This window comes from Coptis chinensis, chromosome 7 (genome assembly GCF_015680905.1).
Source record: "Coptis chinensis isolate HL-2020 chromosome 7, ASM1568090v1, whole genome shotgun sequence".
Classification (NCBI taxonomy): Eukaryota; Viridiplantae; Streptophyta; class Magnoliopsida; order Ranunculales; family Ranunculaceae; genus Coptis; species Coptis chinensis.
Window position 1 is genome coordinate 48,217,785 of NC_141462.1, and position 7,716 is coordinate 48,225,500.

Consider the following 7,716-nt stretch of genomic DNA (forward strand, 5'->3'; position numbering starts at 1 on the left):
GATGGCGTTTGTTGCTACTACTCGACCCCATGGGTCTTCTATTGGCTTTCGTTCTACTGTTCCATCTGGGAACACTCGTGGACACTTTTGTGATCATTGCAAGGGCAGTGGCCACCTTATTGATAGTTGCTATCAGTTTCATTCAGAGCTTCGTCCCAAGAGGGGGTCGAGGGGCTTAGGAGGCAACAAGCCTCGTATTGCAGCTATTGCTGATATTTATGGTAGTCATCATTCAGGGGGAGTTTCTGAGGATTCTGGGACTTTTACCCAAAGATAGATTGATTAGTTTATGCATGTTATGTCTCTACGTGAGGGGACATCTAGTACTTCTGCCATGACTGCTGCCACAGGTACACCTACTGCGTTCTATGTTTGTTCTCCGTCTCCATCTGGTTGGGTCCTTGATTCTGGGGCAATGATCATATGACTAGTGAGTCTAGATTATTGTCTGCTAGCACACCCTTTTCATATCACGTCTGCCTTGCGGATGGCTCATACACCACTATTACCCGTAAGGGTACTGTTCAGTTATCCTGTGCTATCTCTTTAGGGTCAGTCTTACATGTTCCTCACTTTGCACTTAGCCTGTTATCTATTAGTCGTCTTGCTAAAGATTATCACTGTCCTGTTGTTTTCTTACCCCATTCTTGTTATCTTCATAACCTGAGTATGAGGCAGATTTTTGGCAAGGGCTATGAGCATGCGGGACTATACTACTTTGGAGATCCCCCCCTTGTCCTAGTACCTGTTCCACCAGTATCGAGTTTGCATGCTAGTGTGTTGCCTGTGTCAGGCCATTATTTGTTTTCTGCTGAGTCTTTGAAAAGTTGGCATGCTCGGTTGGGCCATGTCAACTTCAAGTATCTATGTACTTTATTTCCTGAATTAATAAAAGCATGCAAAAATACTCTTTTTCATTGTGATACTTGTTCTTTGTCTAAACATGTGCATAATTCTTATATTCCTCGTATTTCTAGATCTCCTTGTATGTTTGATGTGATTCATACAGATGTTTGGGCCCTTCTCTTGTGACTACCCTCTCTGGCCATAGGTACTACGTGACCTTTATAGATGACCATACTCGGTGTACTTGGATCTATTTACTTTAGAAATCTGAGGTTTTCTCTGTTTTCACTCAGTTTCTCTAGCTCATTAAAACTCAGTTCAATTTCGTGGTTTGCGGACTTCGGTCTGATAATGTGAAGGAGTATGTTTCCAACGAATTTGTCGCCCGTCTTAACCAACAGGGTATCCTTCAAAGAATCGACTGTCCTTATACACCTGAGCAAAATGGTGTTGCTGAACGAAAAAATCAGAGTCTTATGGATGTAGTTCGGTGTTTGTTGCAAGGTATGCATGTTCCTCAGTCCTACTGGCATTATGCAGTTCTTACCGTTGCCTACCTTTGAAACCGCACACCCAGTAGAGTTCTTAATGGTAAGGCTCCTCTTCAGGTTGTATACCCCAGTCGTGTTCTGTTTGCCATTATTCCCCGGGTGTTTGGCTGTGTTTGCTATGTTTATGATAAGAGTCCTATGCAGACCAAATTGGATGATAAATCCATTCGGTGTGTCTTTCTAGGGTATTCCCCTATGTCCAAGGGGTATCGTTGTTATCATCCACCTAGTCGTCGCCTCTATCATACTTTGGATGTCACATTTGTTGAGTATAGTGCATATTTTTGTCCTTATACATTTGTGCAGGAACCTTTGTCTTCCCCAGAGGAGGCGTCTTCCGCTGTTTACCCTATTCCTATCTTTGATACTCCTCTGGTGGTCCTTCCTACTAAACCATTACAGGTGTATACCCGTCGCACTCCTACTCATGCTCATGCTCTACCCATTGCCTCAGGTAACATTCATTCACCTTCTAGTGATCTACCTACTGTGATTGCTCCTACTGTTGATTCCCATATGATTGCTCCTGTTGTTGAGCTCCCTTGATTTCCTTCCAGGACCAGGCATCCCCCAGACAAATACAGTTTTCCCACTAACCATCCTATTGCGCAGTTTGTCTCTTATCAGGGTGTATCTGCTTCCTATCAGACATATCTGACTTCGGTTTCCTCCATTCAGATACCGCGATCAGTTTCTGAGGCTCTGTCAGATCCACATTGGGTAGCCGCTATACAAGCTGAGATGACAGCCTTTTAGCAGAATCAGACTTGGGAAATGGTTGCTTTATCTCCCAAGACTCGCCCTGTTGGATGCAAATGGGTTTTTACAGTAAAGTACTTGGTAGATGGTACAGTTGAACGATATAAGGCCTGTTTGGTTGCTAAGGGATTTACACAGGTACCTGGACATGACTTTGGTGCGACCTTTGCTCCGGTAGCCAAGTTAAAATCTATTCGACTTCTTATTTCCCTGGCTGCCTCTTATGATTGGCCTCTTCATCAGTTGGATGTGAAGAATGCCTTCCTCCACAGAGATCTGGCCGAGACAATTTACATGGATCCCCCACCAGGCTTTCGTGGTGAGGAAGAGTATGCTGAGAAAGTTTGTCGACTCTGTAAGTCTTTATGGGCTTAAGCAGTCACCATGAGCCTGGTTCAGTAGATTCAGCGAGGTTGTGCTATAGTATGGATTTACCAGGTGCCACTTAGACCATACATTGTTTGTTCAGTGGAACTCTGGGGGCCGCACTTACCTGCTTGTATATGTGAACGACATTATTATTACAGGAGACGATGCATCAGGCATTGTACAAATTAAGGAATCCCTTGGGAAGTCTTTTGAGGTTAAAAACTTGGGTCCTCTACGTTATTTTCTTGGCATTGAGATTGCACGTAGTCCCAAGGGAATCGTTATCTCAGCGAAAGTATGTTCTAGATCTTTTGTCTGATACAGGGATGCTGGGTTGTCGACCAGTTTCTACTCCTATGGTGCCTAACAGCCGGTTAGTTGCAGATGAGGGACCATTATTGTCAGATCCATCAGCTTATCAGCGCCTTGTTGGGTGTCTTATTTATCTAGTTAATACTAGACCAGACATTGCCTATGCTGTGAGCAAAGTTAGTTAGTTCATGCATGCTCCACGTCAATCTCATATGGATGCAGTGGAGCATATTCTGAAGTACCTAAAGTCTTGCCCTGGCTTAGGTCTCTTCTATAAAGCCGGTTCACAGGGTCCCTTAGAATGCTATACTGATTCTGATTATGGAGGTTCTATTGGCAGTCGTTCCACTACCGGCTTATGTGCTTTTCGTGGGAATCACCTTATCTCATGGAAAAGCCATAAGCAGTCTGTTGTCTCCAGATCATCAGCTGAAGCTGAGTATCGTTCCCTAACTTTGGGCACTTGTGAGATTATGTGGTTGGGATCTATTTTGGGAGAGCTTGGTTTTGCACAGTCTGGATCATCCGTACTTCACTGTGACAATCAAGCTGCCATCCATTTAGCTTCAGATTCAGTCCTACATGAGCGGACTAAGCACATAGAGATTGATGTGCATTTTCTGCGGGAGAAAGTTCGTTCTGGGATTGTCTCCCCGTCCTTTGTTAGGACTAAGGCACAGATTGCTGATACTCTTACCAAATCAGTGGGATCTGCTGATTTTCGCTCTTCCATTGGCAAACTGGGTCTATTGGATATCTTCGCACCAGCTTGAGGGGGAGTATTGTAATATTAGTCCTATTGGGCCTATACTTGGGGGCCCAACTTATGTACATTGTAACTCTGTTATTATAAATAGAGGATGGGTCTCACTTTGATACCCAACTTTTACTGTGTCTCTTTCTACAGTACCAATTCTTAGGTGCTGAAAGTTCTTTTAAAAAAACTTTAGAGCTTTATTCCTCACCTCTGTAGATCCCATTTTCCCCAGAGATGGTGGGCATATAACCCAAGACCTTTGGCCAAACCTCCCATGGCTTGACCAATAGGCAGCTGGAAACCTTCAGGGGCTGAAACTTGCACACTTTGTCCATGCTATTGAATACCAGAACCAAATTAGGCTAGACAAAGAGTTGCAGATCGACTGCTATTATATTGTTCTTCACGAGCAACACTATACATACATAACAAGACAAAACTGTCTTTCAGCTTCTAAGCATAGTTCTTTTTGTGCTCTTGTTTGTATCTTCAGTATAATATGCCATTTCGTTCTTAGTTCCATTTCTTAGTGTTTGTTTTACTTCTTGGTAGATTTCAGTGTTCATGTCTTCTGTGTCTTGACTTTTTTATGCTTTTGGTATCACACGTCTACCTCATCAGATACTACATGCAGTTATATTCTCGTATTTGGAAATCTAGTAAAATTTCTATATCAACTAATCTTGAACCAATGCCATTGTTAAAGGAAAGTGTTTATTGTTTCCCAAAATATTTTCAGAGTCAATACTTGATGCGTATTGTCCAAGATGAAACTCACCAAAGATATGATACATTTCAGTAGTGTGAGATTGTTTGAAGGAGAAATTAAGCCTTTTTCATGTTCACAAAATGACTTTCTAATAGTTGTTTTCCTCTTTCAGCTTGCGTTGATCAGGAAGAAAGTGTATAATGTAATTTCAGCATGGAAAACAAACTGTATAGGAACTCGCCATTATATGGTAGAAGCCGGAGGGTACGATTTTCTTTATAGTCTGTTTCTGCTGTGATTTTGATTTATAGTTCATAGAACATCTTGTCTGTCAAGATAAACTTTTAGAATTTCCAATGATGAAATGGAGAAATTGTTTGAGGGCCTAATATAATCAATCATATATGGTACTGAAGTATCAGCTAATGTAGTTAAGGTCTTTTATAGGTTATTGCACTACTGGTCCCAATAGCAGGATACTCCTGGTGTGTTAAGAGGTAGTCAATGTTGAAGAAATTGATGGTCCTGAGACCAACTCATCCAATCCTAGTTCTGCTTCTGGGATGTGAATTATCTTTCTTTAGGGAATGTATCTCCTACGAGTGAGGGACTTTGGTATACATAGGATAATACACTAGAGTAGTAGTCAAGGACGTCAACTGTAGTCTTTCAAAAGAATGAGCAGAAGATATGGACACGTTATAGATCAACTGGACCAGGCTTTTGTTAATAATTATACAATACAGTTGGGAGAACAAATTGTCAATATTAAGTTTCTTGTATGTGTGGTTATAAAGATGGGTTTAACTCTGAACAGAACTGGCACTTTATTTTAGTGAATATGGTTAACCAGACAACGTCACTCGGGCCTCTGGTGAGCACAGTCAGATCTATGACTTATACTTGAGATGTGTGTTCAATTCCGATTCTGTGTGTATCTCAACAATCCATTAGAGAATGATGTTCCAACAGGATACCTGTTGATTTTTTTCATCATGTTAATCTGTTTGAATCACCGTTCTTTTTTTAAGTAATTTCAAGTTGGGTTATGCTGTTCCATTAGCTTCCTCCACTCATACTTGAGTAGATTGTCTTACGTGTTTTTCTTTTTCTTTTGCTATTATATAGATCTGTTGATGTGTACTTTCAACTTTTAAAGTTGGAAATAGTAGTTGAGAGAGAGATAGTGAGCGTTTTTAGGTCTCGCTCTGGCACAAAAGTTGTGGTCACTAATGCTAAAGTTTTGTTGGTGCTGTGTGTTTCTTAACAGGCTTAATGTTGGAAACCTTTTGTTTTTTCCCTATATGTAGGAAAAATTCTGAAGTAAAATTACCTTGAACTTCATATTTCGTATCAAATTCTGACAGTTAGTCTATATTCCATAAATCACCATATAGTCCAACAAGTTTATACTTTCAGTGTGCTATTGACTTCATTTGCATTACATTTTTTTCCAACCTTAGTTACTTGTGATCTTTAAATACTTTCAAACCTGACAGATTTTTCTGATCAGAGATATGATTGGAATTTCAGAAGTGTAATCACTTTAGTTATATGGTAGTGATGGTTGTATATGATCCAACATTAAAGCATAGGTTTGTGGTTTTAAATGTTCTTCACTTCTTCCAAATCTATCCCCGTCAGATTTGAGAGAACTGTCTGTATTTAAGGAATGCAATATATTGGGGGGTGGGTGGGTTTCCTACAGCTTGGTGTAACCGTTAAGAGATTTGAATGTTATGTAATTTGCGGACTTTGTCTTCCCTGTTATCTCTGCTGTGACTTCTTCCTTCATATTTTCCATCTTCAAAGACTGGCGTTTCTCTCCTACCATTTATTGCAAACAGTAGCCCAAAGGCTAGCTAGCAGTATCTCAAATGGAATTCCTTCCCCTTCCAATTCTCACAAACTTACTTCCATTTTTTGTGTGCTTTGGTCACTTGCCTCTTCATACCACACCATTTCAAGATGCCCTGCCAGACCTGTCTAGAGTAAGAGTAGTGAAAAAAGATATGCTTGAGTGTTTCATTTACAGGAGCTCCATACAAATAGGTTTGTTGTAAATTTGAGATATTCTAGGTCTGCAGATAGATGGGAGTTCTGACTGTGACAGTTCTGACCCTTGTATTTAGGGAGTTGCTGATTCCGTTGTACCCAAGAGAACGTGTCATGTATGGTCCTCCCCACACCTTAGCCACTTCTTCAAACACTTCGTCAATATCGTCTTCATAGAACTAGGGTTCATAGAAGACCATTTCTTCTTTTCTAGCAGAAGCTGGGGTGCACTGTACCCAGTTATCTTCACTTGAATATTGTGGATTTGACTCATCCCTTTCCATGATAATAATTAATTTGTTCCCAACCAACAAAAAGATGATTACACGATGGACATATAAAGAAGGTTTGGGATGACACTCTGAATCTGCTTATGTACTAGCTTCTTCCATAATCATAAGATGACACAGAAACACCTCACAAAATATAATCTTGAGTTAGTGAAACAACTCTTGAAAGGAAGGTAGAAAGCTAGGGAACCAAAGGAAGGTAAAATAGTATATTTTGGTCCTTGCATAGCATGCATGCCCATTTCAATAACTTTAAGTTCTTGAATTAGAACTGATGAGGATTGTGTGTGCCCTCTGAATACCAGCTGAACAGCCGCATTATGATCTCTCACAAGTCCACCAAAACCTGAGTACTCGCTGCAACAGAACCATCAGTGTTTAATGTAACTTCATTCCTTTGAACATTTGAACTCTTACCCAGGTGCATGGAGTACTGGAGTAGGATGTTCTTGCTTTTTGAAGATAAGTTTAATTCAGCATTTTGAACAAATTATTACTTGTTTTAAAATGTAAATTTGTTATTCCGGTTGGGTCTCTGAATCTCTGATGATCCTACTGTAAGAGAACTTGGGCATGACGATTCGACAGCGAGATTTTGAAGATATTACATTGCCACCTTGAATTCTTGATGTTGGTTTACTTTTTGTTGTGGGTCTGTGGTGTAAACCTTTCAGACCTCAATTTAGATTGATTTAACGGTTGTTTGTTCGAGAAATCTACCTGCGCCCCAATAAGCTTTTCAAAGAAATAGAGACCTTAGGGACCAGCTTTCATGATAATGGCAGAAAGGGAAGGAACCAACAATGTATATAGATCTGTTTAACATCAAGCCATGGGCCAGTCCGATTTTTCTGAGAATGACATACTTTGTTGGAGAATTATATAACTTGGATTCTACGCTCTATGTTCATTTAGACAGGAAAACTGACATACGGAATAAATAAATAAATTACTAATTAATACGTAGAGATCCATGTGGGGAAACTGGGAAACGGCGGACATGTGGTGTGGCATTACGAGTTACACAGAATAACAACGTGTGACAAAACCAATCGAGGGCCGGCGCAA

At 40.5% G+C, this 7,716-nt stretch overlaps 1 long non-coding RNA gene across 1 annotated transcript; it reads left to right on the forward strand.

The window, feature by feature from the left end:
* Nucleotides 1-9: 9 nt before the first annotated feature.
* LOC147487768 (uncharacterized) lies at nt 10-4,546 on the forward strand. Its single transcript, XR_015201566.1, has 2 exons — nt 10-1,851; nt 2,076-4,546. It is a non-coding gene; the product is annotated as an uncharacterized LOC147487768 (long non-coding RNA).
* Nucleotides 4,547-7,716: the final 3,170 nt, after the last annotated feature.